General features: G+C 30.2%; 1 protein-coding gene across 2 annotated transcripts in view; it reads left to right on the top strand.

Annotated features, from left to right (window-relative positions):
- Positions 1-14366, top strand: part of anchor (integral membrane protein GPR155 homolog anchor) — a 183877-nt gene that overhangs the window by 23438 nt on the left and 146073 nt on the right. The gene's annotated exons all lie outside the window — the stretch shown is intronic.

The raw sequence follows: 14366 nt of genomic DNA, 5'->3' as shown, positions 1-14366 counted from the left end.
ACATTTTTACAATATAAGGTCTCGAGGCCATTATCTTTTCAGACGCCTCGGAGGATTGTCTGGAATAAAGAGGATGCCACTAGGGGTTTTGAGTGGTTAGGGAGTTTATAATGGAAGGAGTGATATCAGGTTCGGGCTAGATAGGTTACATAGGGAACATTAAGGTCTTTAGCACATTAGGTTAAAACCAAAATATGAAAGGGAAAAAGAAGGGAAGGGAAAGAAGGAAAGGAAGGAAAAAGAGAAAAAGGGGAAAAGGATGAAAAAAAAATCATGAAATAGAGGAAAAGAAAAAGGTAAAAAAAAAATTAAAGAACCAAAAAGATGAGAAAAAAAGTCATGTTTTAATGATGTACACTACTAATGTTTATAATAATTATTGTATACTTTTAGAGGCCTGTTTGTTGTTAGATTAAAAATATCGTCTAATTAGACTAAAATAAGTATGCTGTGTAACTAGCAGTCCAATGAACTTGGGCAGCACAACTTTATACTTATATATTAATAAAGTTTTTCCACCTCGAATAAATGGAGCTAGTTAAATGAGGAGATGGTAGAGAGTGAAAGAACACAAATATTAAAACTTATTTTATTATTTCCAACGTTTCGGCCAGAATATCAAGTCTTCATCAGGACTAAGCATTATAAAACAACAGATAACAACCATAATGAATAAAAATAAAAAACAAAATAGCTAGAAATTTGATATATATATATATATATACTAGCACACAATTTTACTTACTGCTCTATGAAGAGATGATATTATTCTTGTATATTTTAAAAATCCTATTTCTTTATAAATGTAATCCGGCAATTGAAATAACAGCTATGGAAATAGGACAATTCTCGATCATAAAATTTATATATATTTTATATTAGCAGAACCGGCAATGCTTCGCACTTGCTACATTTAGTGATGTAGATAGATTAATTGAATATACATTGGATAAATGATTGAATCCATCGCATACTATATCTATTTGTTTTATTGCGGTGAGTATATTCATCTAATCATCGCTACATCATTTATTTTACCTTTATTTCATTTTATTGGAATTATATCCTTAATATTTATTATTTGTTAAAGGCTTAATTTAATTTTATATATATATTTTTTTTATGTTGGTTTATTTACCTATTTATCTTCTGTATTTAATAATTTTTATTTTTGTTTAAACTTTTAAATATGTATATGAACAATAATTTTATCTTTTTGTTTATTATTTTTAGTTTATTTGTATTTGATTCTTTTTTATTTTTTATTAGAAGTTTGTTACCTTATGATTTATAATATGATATATAGTTTTATTTTATTTGTTATCTTTTTCCTTTACTCATTCTGTTAATTATTGTTGTTTATTTTTTATCGTATCAAATTCATAATTATAATTATATTTACTTGAAGAAGTTTGCGGGGGGGGGGGGTGCGGTCAGCAAAGAACAACATAAATAAACAAAACCATATTTGTTTATTTTATGCCGACGTTTCGACCTGAGTTTCAGGTCTTCATCAGGGGTTGTGGCGTAGAGGGAAGATTGGTAACTGCTTAGTTACCCTATATGGATTGGTAACTTTCAGTTACTAATTATATCTACGATGGTTTATAATTTAATTTTTATTTTGCCCATATCACAGCCCTCGAAGAATGGTATCGTAATTGGAGGATTAAAATAAATTCCAACAAATTACCTTTACCCTACGTCGTAAACCTGCCGACTGCCCTACAATATACTTCAATAATGCTGATCTTACCCTTGTTGAACAGATCCCCTACCTTGCACTACATCTGGACAAACTACTAACCTGAAATCTTCACACAAGTCGAAAAGACAGGAAACTGCACGTCGATTTCGACTATTACAGCACTTACTAGACAAACGGTCCAATTCATTGCAAAAGACTGATTTACATGACAATTATAAGGCCTATCTCAACGTACGGCGTTGAGCTTTAGGGCTCCACGAAAGCTTCGAATTCCTCTCGTATTCAATCCTTACAATCCAAAATCCTTAGTAAAATCCTTTATGCTCCCTACTTTGTCACAAATAAAATCATCCACAAAGACCTTAATGTTCCATTTGTAATCGATCTAGCCCGGACCAGATATCAGTCCTTCGATTACAAACTTCCTAACCACTCTAACTCATTAGTTTCTAATCTTACTTCCTCTTTTATTCCGGACAATCCTCCGAGGCGTCTGAAAAGAAGATGGCCTCAAGACCTTATATTGTAAACATGTTTTTAGAGTGCTACCATTGGTTAGTTTCTACATGCTTGTACCATACCATTATGATTTCCTCAAATTTACTTTATGTATTTTATGTACAGTTGTAAATATTGTATCAATAAATAAATTTCATAAAAAAAAAAAATATTTTGAAAATTATGTATTTTACTCATTGTAATTCTGACACCTGTAATATTATTCTAATGAGATCAGTCCCAGGATAAATAAACAATATTATTATTATTATATGGTAAACAAATATAAATATTTTCTGGATTTTCGAACTCACAATCCAAAATTGGCAGACGCGTTATCACGCTGCTACCATCACCCCCGTATAATTATAATCCATATGGTATATTATGGTAATCTATGGTTATTATATACCCACTAATTAGTCTCTTTCTGAAGAATGAGAAAAAAATATTACTGATTGTGTCAAATGTTTTTTTATTCAATAAAAATTAAAAAACATAATGAGGATTTCAGTTCATGGCGTCGTTTGAAACTTTTAAATAGAATTCTTGAAGGAAATTATGGATCAGACAATTTTCACCTTGATATATTTGGAAGATTTTTTCTTTTGGTGATCATTGTTCATAACTAGTCCAAATTTTATCTAATTCCATTATTAATACAATCAATGGAAAGATAGAAATATATAAAATATTTCACCTTTTTAATGATTTAATGAAACTATGCCGTAACGATTTTAATTAAACTCGGTTTATCAATGAATAATCAGATATTTATTATTAGTTAGGGATTATTCACAGAAATTGTCGGACAGAGTTTAAAATTTTCGAAAAAAATGTATCTATAGCACCTTTAATTTTTTTTACTTGAAGTAATTATCCATATCTCATTGGTAGTAGTAACCAAAAATGGTAAACGTAAAAAAAAAAAAAAAGAATTTGATTGATAAATAAAGGAGAAATCGGTTTTAACACGACTGTCGATGACTGACTAGGAGATCCTTACTAACCCCATATCTTTCAATCCCATTCCATAGTACACGGCTTTGTTATCTTCAGTTAAAATATTCTATTATTGGCAGGAACAAAGTTGATAATCGTTTTTCACACCTCTACAAAGAAACTTTTTATTACAGATTTTCGCAACTAAAAAAAAAAATTGTTAAGTCAAAATTTCTCAAGGATCTTTAATTTTCTTTATTTGGAAAAAATAACTATCTGGCATTGTTAATAGTAGTAGTAAACAAAGGATGAATACAAAGTGTGAAATAATTCGATAACTTTTTTTTTCTACGGTTGTCATGACAATAGTCAGATTTTAATTTTAGTTACCTATATATATATATATACACAGTAGAGGGATTTTCATCCTGGATAGTGAAGAAGTAGCTGATTTGAAATGCGCAAGGATTTCATTTCAAAGTAGATCATTGGGTGAAAGTTGTGTGATGGTGTTTGATTTTATATCTGTTCCTAGGTTTATTTACGTCAGTTTACGTGTACATTTCTTTTTAGAACAAACTGTTAAAAATAAACCTTTTAAAATTTATGAGAAAGGAATCTGTTTACAAGTCCTTTTATGATAAAGGGCTGATCCTAACCCTTTTTTACCTGAGAATGTGAGGCCTCGTCTCTATGTAGTTGATAAAATACCTGGAGGATAAGGAAGTACCTTCTCCAGGATGTTAGCTCTGGGATCAGGAGTGGATCCAGATAATTTCCTTAGGGGGCCGCCAAAAATAAAAAATTACAAGGTTCTATCTGTATCTTAATTAACTTCCTCCTTCTGTTTTGCAGCTGAGTCCAGAAGATGGGAATCCTATTTTTTACCTGGAATCCAAACCATAGGGGTACGTGTGCATAAATAAAATTGATTTGCGTTTTAATTTTGGTATATTGAAAAAAAAAATGCACCGTATACTAAACGAAATGAACACTTAAAATTGTATAGGAAGATAGTCCTGGTAGCGGTCAATAAAGGCACCAAAATAGTAAAAGAAAAGCTTTTATTGTTAACCAACCTTTCAACCCACATTACAGTGCTTCGTCAGGGCTAAATAAAAGAACAAGATACAACAATTTTAGAATTAACAGAACGTTAAAAGAAACAGACCAAAAATTTTGAAAATATTAGAAACAAAAATATGTAGGAGGAAAAGTTTATTAAAATACAAAGGACAGCATACTTATTTTAGTTTAATCAGACAATATTTTTAATCTTATGATAAATAAGTCTAGCTAGGTATACAATAATAATTATAAACAATAGCAATATATAACACAAGAATATGACTTTTTTTCTTATGTTTCATCTCTTTGGGTCTTTTATCTTCTTTTTTCCTTTTTCTCCTTCTCTTTTCCCTATTTCTTTTTCTCTCATGATTTTTTTCCCTCCTTTTCCATACTTTCCCCTTTCTCTCTTTTTCCCTTTCATATTTTGGTTTCACCCAATATGCCTTTTACAGAATAATGGATAAAATACTGATAGAGATATGAGAAGATACATAACATATAACAAATATAAAAAAAAAAATAAAAAAAAAATAAATACATAAAAGATATATAGAAGATATAAAAAATATAATAATTTAAGGAGGTATAGATATAGGTGGATTGGAAACTTGTTACTAATAAATAAGGCCAGATGCCTGTTTGATAATAAAGTATAAACTAATACTATTAATCTTGTAGTTTGTATTTGGTACTATTTCACTGCCTTATACAATTCTGCCAGATAATTTTTTACTTTTAAACTCATGTAATAGAACTAATAGTCGTCCTTATCATGAAACAAAATGTATTAGTTCTTGTATTTCATAGTTTCTTTATAGAATTCAAAATACAGGACTGGAGTAGTAAATTGTGGAAAATTACTTGTTAAAATAGTTTTACATATGGTAAAGAGGTAGATATAAAAGGTAAAAAGATAAGTGAAATAATTATGATAAAGGTGAGGTATAGTAGCAAGTAAAAGGAAATATTAAGAAAATTAATAAAAATAACTAATAACCTGTCTGATAAATTATTGTTATTATTTCTTTTATATATTTAAAAAAAAATAAAAATTTTTTTTGCGTGTTTTCTTTGTATATTTATTTTAATGTTCTCTCAATTCTTAAAATGTTTATATCTTGTTTTCATTTAGCCCTGATGAAGCCCTGCAAAGTGGGACGAAACGTTTGGTTAACTATATGTATATATTTTTTACTATTTTGGTACCTTTATCCAGCATTCCTAGTATCATCTATATGTTGACGACTTACAAATCCAACTCTCCTTCTATCCTTATGACGCTTCAAATGATATTCTAAAACTAGAAGAACACATCAATAGGATAAGCTCTTGGACAAGAGACAATAAACTTACCTTAAATGCCGAAAATATTAAAGCTATCATAATTGGATCTCCCTCTCTCCTTGAATCTATCCCAGGACCCACCAACCTTATCCTAAACAATACTCCTGTCTCATTCCATACGTCAGTCAAAAATCTGGACTCAACACATTGCCCAAATTTACCGTCTAATCATAGCTACCCTGAAGCAATTCAATTGAATCTGTTATCTCCTTCCACTTAAAACCCGCCAACTCTTAGTTCACTCTCTTGTTTTCCACCACATTGACTATGGTTGCCTGGTATATGGTGAACTCTCGGGCAATTTCGAATCTAAACTTAAACGTCTTATGAATTCCGCAGTACTATTTATTTTCGGGTTGGGCAGATATACGCACATAAGCCAGTATTACGCCGAGCTGAAGTGGCTCTATCCATCCTTCCGATGCCAGTATTTCCTAGCTTTCATTTTATTCCAAGCAATTAGTACTCAGCGCCCCTCCTATATCCTAGAAACCCAGCATTTCAACTTCATTTTCCAATCCCATCCACCTCACGGAACTGCTGCGTTTGATAAATCATTTTTTTCATCAACCCGAGCTTCATATTACTTGAACTCCATTCCCTCTAACATACGTTATGTAGCAACCCATCCTTTGCTTAAAACCCTTATATTTAATTACCTTTCTTTATTGGAAGATGATAGTTGACCTTATGAAGTAGATTGGCGGCCAATAAAGGTATCAAAACAGTAAAACAAAACTATTTATTGTTAAGCTACGTTTCGCCCTACTTTGCAGCGCTAAATAAGAAAACAAGATACAAACATTATAGAATTACCTGAAATTATTAAAATAAAAGCATTTCAAAACAATCGTTATATTTATAAACTATATCAAAATTTATTTTTTATATAGTTATATAAATGTTTGTATCTTGTTCTTTCAATTAGCCCCAACGAAGCCCTACATAGTGCGGCGAAACGTTGGTTAACAATATTTAGTTGTTTTTTACTATTTTGATACCTTTATTGACCACCGCCCGGACTATCATCCTACAATAATCACCTTTTATTTCACCAATCTAATACGATATTATAATAGTATTTTATGTATTCAGTCTGGTAGTTTTTATTTTATTTATTTTTTATCTTGTATGTATCTGTATCCTAAATTATTTATATACAATTTTAGTATTTTGGCCAATATATGTTGTAAAATTAAAATTACTTTATTGTTCAAATATTTGGACATACAGAGTTGAGCTATGGGGCTCCACTAAACCATCTAATTCTTCTCGAATCCAATCCTTACAGTCCAAAATCCTTTGTAAAACTCTTAATGCTCCTTACTTTGTCACTAATCAAATCATCCACGAGGACCTCAGTGTCCCATATCTTGCCGATTTGGCCAGAACCAGATACCAATCCTTATATAATAAACTTCCCAACCACCCAAACCAACTCGTTTCTAACCTGGCTTCTCCTTCACTACCTAATAATCCTCCTAGGCGTCTAAAAGAAGATGGCCTCGAGATCTCCTTTAGAAATGTTTTTGGAGTTCTATCAATGGGTAGATTCTCCACATGTTTTTATCATGTCATAATATCACTTACAGCAAATTTACTTGATGTGTATATATGTATACAGTTGTAAATATCAATAAATAAATTATAAAAAAAAAAAAAAATTGTTCAAAAGGGACCTAGTTCCAGAATAATATACTATTTTTCATTTCATTTATTGACCATCACCCGGGCTATATTACTTCATGAGGTCAACTACCTTCTTTAAAAATAAAAATAATCTTTACCGAGAATAAGGGCAAAGTAATATTGAAGTTTTACTAAAACCTTGGAAAAATCCTAGTAATACTGGAGATTAGTGAAACCGGCCCTAAATTTTATGTCAAGTGAGTGCCATAATTCCGTATGGTCATAGAACACCTGTCCTGGTTGAATATGAAACCCATTGCACAAAGGGAGTTCATGGAACTACATTAACAGGTAGTTTGTTTGTTTGTTTGGTTGTTTAGTGGCGCCAAACTTCATTGGTCATCAACGCCATTTATATTTTATTTAATTTTGCTAATATTCGTTAAATTTTATTTATTTTTTATTTTTTTATTTTTATTATTTTTTTTTTTATTTATTTTTTTTTTTATAATAGATAGCTGGAAAATTTAAACACGGAATTTTATAAATCAATCCCGATTAATTTATTTCAATTTTGTCCTTAAAATTGCTATAATAATTTTTAATTTTATTGTTAGTTCTATAACATAATGAGTATTCATCAGCATCATAATCTTTAAATGACCTCTGGATATCTACTGATGAACCTTTTATGCAATTGAAATTACGGATTTCTTATTAATTGCTTTATTATTTACTATTTTATTTTCCATCTTATCTTTGGAATTTTTAAGGTTTATATCCCAAATTTTCATAAATTAATTTTTTTTTCTGATTTATCTTAGGGTCTTTTTATAAGTTTCAATATATGCAAAAAATGAAAATGATACCGATTTTAAGATTGCGTATAGATTTATTTTAACTTTCTTCATCTCGAACATATTAGGGCCCCTTTATATGTTTTGAGATATGTAGAATATGATAATACTATCGATTTTAAGATCGCGTATCGATTTATATGAACTTTTCTAACATGTTAGGGTATTTTTATAAGTTTCAATATATGCAAAAAATGAAAATGCTATTGATTTTATGATTGCGTATAGATTTATTTTAACTTTCTTGATCCCGAACATGTTAGGGTCCATTTATGTGTTTTGAGATATGTAGAATACGAAAATAATATCGATTTTAGTATCGTATATCAATTTACTTTACTAAGATAAGAAATCAGAAAAGTTAAAATAAATCGATACACCATCTTAAAATCGATAGTACCCTATACATGTTAGAAATGGAGAAAGTTAAAATTAATCGATATGCGGTCTTAAAATCGATAGAATTTTCATATTTTGCGTATCTCATAACATATAAAGGGACACTAACATGTTAGAAATCAAGAAAGTTAAAATTAATCAATACGCAATCATAAAATATGTCTACGTATAGCTGAAAAGATATAAAATGTCGTCTTATAATACGAATACAAACGTATTCGGATGGTTAATCATTTAATTTTTTCAAATAAGAGATTATTTTTCTATTAAATGGACGAATACAAAAGTATTCAAATGGTTATTCGAATTGTTTTGCCCGAATAATTGATTATTGATTGATTTGTGAGTCCGAAAAAACTGAGAAATTTCGTTTTTTAGGAGCTCTGATGAGAGTTCTGTAGGCCCCCTCTCTCCCTCACGAGTTCTAAAAATTATCCTTACTAAACAATATCCTAATGTTGCTAAAAAAAAAAAGATGTAAGGCCTACATTTCTCAGTTTTTTCGGATTTAAAAATATGTTTGAGGCGAAATTCTTTTTTCAGAAGCTCTGATATGAGTTCCGCCCCCCCCCCCTCCTGTGAGTTCTAAAAATTATCATTGTTAAACAATATTCTAACGTTGCCAGAGAAAAAGATATACAATGTCAAATTTGCACAAAAGTCGTTATGTTTAATTGGCATTTTTCATGTATGAAACCACATAAATGTTTGTTATTTTTATTAGGAATTTTACAACTCCTAGGTCTACTAGAACTCTAAAAAAATTTAATTTCTATGATTTCTCAGTTGGGAAAATTTCGATAAAACATTTTTTGAAATTAGTTTTTTTTTTTGTGAGTTCCCCAAGAGTTCTGAAAATTATATTATTTAATATATCTGTAATGTTTCCAGAAAAAAAGATATACGGTGTCAAAGGCACCAATGTCGCCATATTTTTATGTCTGGGTGACCATACAATGCTCTTAAATCTTCATTTTTTCTAATTTTCCTCTCCCCATCAGAGTAGACTGGTCCATATATTATTCTGATTATCTTTCTTTCCCATGTGAATAGGCATTTCTCCATCTCCTTTGTGAGGACTCATGTCTCACTGCCATAGTTGTTTACATTTTACTTGTAGAGGAAAGTGAACAAATGTCACCTATGAAAGGAATTGATGATTAACTTGAAGAAATATATTTTTCATTATATATATATAACATTTCTGGAAATAATAAAAGTATGATAGAGATATTAAATATCGTTTGGAAAAAATAGTTTTTAAATAAAAGGTATTAACAGCTAGGCGTACGCGTCGTTTCGCCGATAGGTAACGTTTATCTTTTTTACAGATATTTAGGTTTTATCTCATTTCGCACCTTTCCCGTCAGTTTCTATCTAATACATAAAAATTAATATTTGTTTGTTGGTACTAAAAAAGTAAACATATTTTAGTAATAGTTACTATATGCCAATTGATTTGTCTCTTTTTGAAGAACAAGAAAAAATATAATTGATTCTATTAAAAGATTTTTAAAATCTTCATTTATTAATTCTGTTTTAATTTTAAATTTTTCTAAATTTTAAAAACATAATGAAGACTCCAGTAAAGTAGGTTAAGGAGGTCAACAAAAATGTTTTTTTTTGGGGGGGGGGGGAACCTCGAACACTATTTTTCTAAAGAATTTTTTTTTTTAACTTTATTTAATTGATAGATATTACAATCTGCCACACTATTGTGGGAATAGGTAATAGTGATGAATGATCACATTCATACTAAAATAAAATTTCCTTTTACCAGGCTCTGGTAGGTCAGTCATTTTGAATTGTTTCCGCACATTAATAATACTGAAGCACAATGAGGGTTATTATTCATTGTTTTATTTATTTATTTTAGTAGGTGGACCTGTCGATTTGTGTGTTTTAACTTATTTATTCATTAAATTATTTTATTATTATTATTTTTTTTTACTTATTTATCCTATGAAGTATTTCTTTTAACCAACCTTTTATTATTTTTTCCTTTAAATCTATGTATTAGTGTTGTTTTGGTAAAATGTAGTTATTTGTTTGTTTTACTGTAAATTGATCTACTGCTGTGGACTAGTATTTCTCTGGTCTGATCTCACATCGCTGTGTAATAGTGACTTTGTTTAGGGGGTCACTAGGGAGGATTTGAGAGAGGGAATACGGGAGAGTGAATTTGTCCATCAAATGAAATGAATATTGTGAAATGGAAGGGACAAGAAAGGGAAAGAAAAAAAGGAATTGTAGACATTTGTAGACTGGAATTGATGGTAAAAGAAAACTCGGGGGAAAAAAATGTTTTCTTTCTTTTTTATTATATCATGTAAAAATATGTAATTTATATATGTCCGATCACGGATTGATTAGTATGCTGTGTAATGTAGCAACCCGATGTATTTGGGCAGCATGAATGAATAAAGCATTTCTCTCTCTCTCTCTCTTATGTAATATGAACATGAAAATATCATAGATAATTGTCTAAAAGAATCAGAAAAAGTCAGCGAACTTAACTTTTAACTATTCGTAGTATAGTTATCGTCTTATCACATCATCTATATATTAGTTGATATCAAAGTTTCAACAGTGTTCAATCAATGTATTTACTTCCTCAAATTTAGCATTGCCGGGTCTGCTACTTCTGAATAAAATTATTCAAAAATAAAAGTACACGCCTGCTATATCCTCTGGTTTCCTCAAATCCTGGAATCGAACACACACCTGCAAAAACGGTCACCCTCGCCGCCGGAAGTGACCCAGCGAAGAATTATATTTGAACAATAAACTGCTGATTAGGCTTTCTCACTATTTGTTCTTTGGCTCGTTCGATAAATGAATGGGGCCAAGGAAGACCGAGCTATGGCCGAACGATTTCCTGAGGAAGCAGTTTAAAATGATCAATGGGTTCTGCCATTACAGTGCCTTTTAAATTAGCTCTGCTTGCATGATAAAATAGAATAAATGCAATGCTTCAATTTTAATATTCAGCTATATATCGAACTGAAATTATTTTCATTCATACATGAAACTTACTCGGAACAGTAAGGTAACATTTCTCTAGAAAACTAACCTGAGTCGTTCAGAATCAAAACCAGTTGTGTCCATTTTTCAAACAACCATAAAATATTTATTTTTGGAAAACGAAAACTATGTATAATTACTAGTCAAAATTGATGAGTCTGTCAAGTCTGGTAGGGGAATCCACTCAATCAGACCGAAATTGCTTATTGCTCCTCTAAGCTCCTACTCTCCTATTACAATGTAAAAATGTCGTACTACAATTGACTCGCTTTGTGCTCTTCCCTTCCCCCAGAAGTGGTCAAATAAAGAATTAGGTTTCATAATATCGATTAATAGTCATTTTAATTATGCTTTATCATAATAACATAAAGAAAAGTCTATCATAAATGTTGTACAAGAGCCCAAGACGAGAAAAAAGTCTGTTATTTCACCCCACTATTCTATTACTTTAATTAAAACTAAATTTAATTACTAGTTAAAATTGATGAGTCAGCCAACTATAGGTAGGGGGAATGAAAAATGGCAGCTGTTTCTGAACGATAAAAAACAAATTATTCACTCGGAGCTCTGTATCTTAATAAATACTAACAACACTAGAAAATCTAAGAGAACATCATTTAAAGTATAGTAAATTCTTTTTAAAATTTGTATTTGTATTTGTATACAAAATACAGGTAATGTGTTCTTTTTGAAAAGTGGATTAAAATTGTTCCTCACTTTGGTCAAATATCATAAAAACTACTATTCCTACGAAGATAAAGGTAATAAACTACTTTATAGTACGTTAAACTAGCTTTAATTTGAGTGTTAATAGACATCTTTATGTCGAATGGTTTTTGAGATATGAAATTTTCAGAATAAGTTCACTAATTACTGATTTTATCAGTGCATTTTTTATGAAATCCTTCTTTTTAAAAAGCTATATCTCGATAACTATTGAATGTAAGTGTTTCTCTTGGGGCTAATATTTTACAACCATAAAATATTGATTTTTGGAAACGAAAACTATGTATAATTACTTGTCAAAAGTGATGAGTCGGTCAAGTATAGGTAGGGGAAATATAAAATAGCGGCTGTTTCAAAACGTTAAAAATAATTAATTTTTAATTTGGAGCTCCTTATATTTAATACTACCAAAAACACTAGAAAACCTAAGAGAACATCATTTAAAGTAAAATAAATACACTAAAATATGAGCCCAAATAGAGCTATTTACGTTCAATAGTTCCCGAGATATAGCTTTTTAAACAGCAACATTTCTTAATAATCTACTGAAAGATTAGTAGTTAGTTAATTTATTTTGAGAAATCTATATCTCAGGAACCATTCGACGTATAGATGTCTATTAGCACTCAAATTAAAGCTAGTTTAACGTACTATGAAGTAGTTTATTACCTTCATATTCGTAGGAATAGTAGTTTTTACAGAACACATTACCTGTATTTTGTATACAAATACAAATACGTATACAATTGTATACGTTGCTACAATTGTTTGAGGGGTCTAAAATACGTCTAATTCTCCTTTATTTCTGTATCTATTAAGGCCCTAATTATCCCCATAGGTATAATTCTGAGGTTTAAAATTTAACCCTTGGTTTGATATAACTGACACCCAACCAATCCTAACACTATCCCCACCACGTATGCCGATGACAGATGTGTGCTCGAAATTGATAATAACCATTTAATTGTATCGCAAACTCTCCAATCCCATATTACAGCCCTCGGAGAATGTTGTCTTAATTGTGGAGGATTAAAATAAATTCAAACGAATCCCATCAAATCACTTTACACCTCGTCGTAATCCTACTGACTGCCCTACAGTTTCCTTTAATAATGTTGCTTTTACTCCTGTCGAACAGATCCGCTACATCTGGACAAACTACTAACCTGGAATCCTCACAGAAGACTGAAAAGACAGGAAACTGCACGTCGATTTCGACTATTACAGCACTTACTAGACAAACGGTCTAAACTTCCAACTCATTACAAAATACCAGACCTACATGGCAATAATAAGGCACACACGGGGTGTGTATACGGATATACACGCCTGTATCACTCCATTATAACTGAGATCAAATTTACTGAATGTATTATAATATACAGTTGTAAGTTTAAATAAATATATTTTTTAAAAACCCTTGGTCTACTCTTTAGATATAAATCCAAATACTCGCCTGTAGTATAAGAGGCGGGTTGAAAAATTGCACTTATTTCATCCCAATTTTTTATTACTTTAATGAAAACTATATAATGGGGTGAAGATAGTTGACTGTAGATATATAAGAGGAGAAGATGATCGGGGGTGCGGTCAGCAGAAAAAACACTAATAAACAAAAGATTATTTATTTGTGGCTACGTTTCGACCTGATTTTCAGGCCTTCATCAGGGCTATAAACCAAAGAGAGATCAAACAACCATCATTCAGGGAAAAAAATAAATGAAAATAATATAAACAATAGACTAACAATTTTGGAAATATACATAACAATGAAATGAAAATATAAACTAGTTGATTAATAACTATGGAGAAAGACAGTAGTAGATTGATAACATTATTATTTATATACATATAAATGTGATTAATAAATAAATGATACAGTGGATAAGAAATTTATATTGATTAGTAATATTAAAAGGCTTTTAGTTATATAGATGAGTTATGTCGCTAGAGTGCAGGTCGGTAAAAAACGTTAGATGAACAGAAATCTAGAGAGAGAGAAATACTTTATTCATATATGCTGCCTAAATACATTAGGTTGCTATCTTACACAGCATACTTATCAATCCTTAATCGGACATATTTACATTACATATTCATGGTATAATCATATAAAAAAGATATACAATAATAGGATATAATCAACATTTCTCTTTCACCACTACAGT

This window comes from Halyomorpha halys, unplaced genomic scaffold (genome assembly GCF_000696795.3).
Source record: "Halyomorpha halys isolate HHAL.00 unplaced genomic scaffold, Hhal_1.1 Scaffold56.1, whole genome shotgun sequence".
Taxonomy (NCBI): domain Eukaryota; kingdom Metazoa; phylum Arthropoda; class Insecta; order Hemiptera; family Pentatomidae; genus Halyomorpha; species Halyomorpha halys.
The sequence above is the reverse complement of the archived record's forward strand: the minus strand, read 5'-3'. Positions and strand labels throughout refer to the sequence as shown.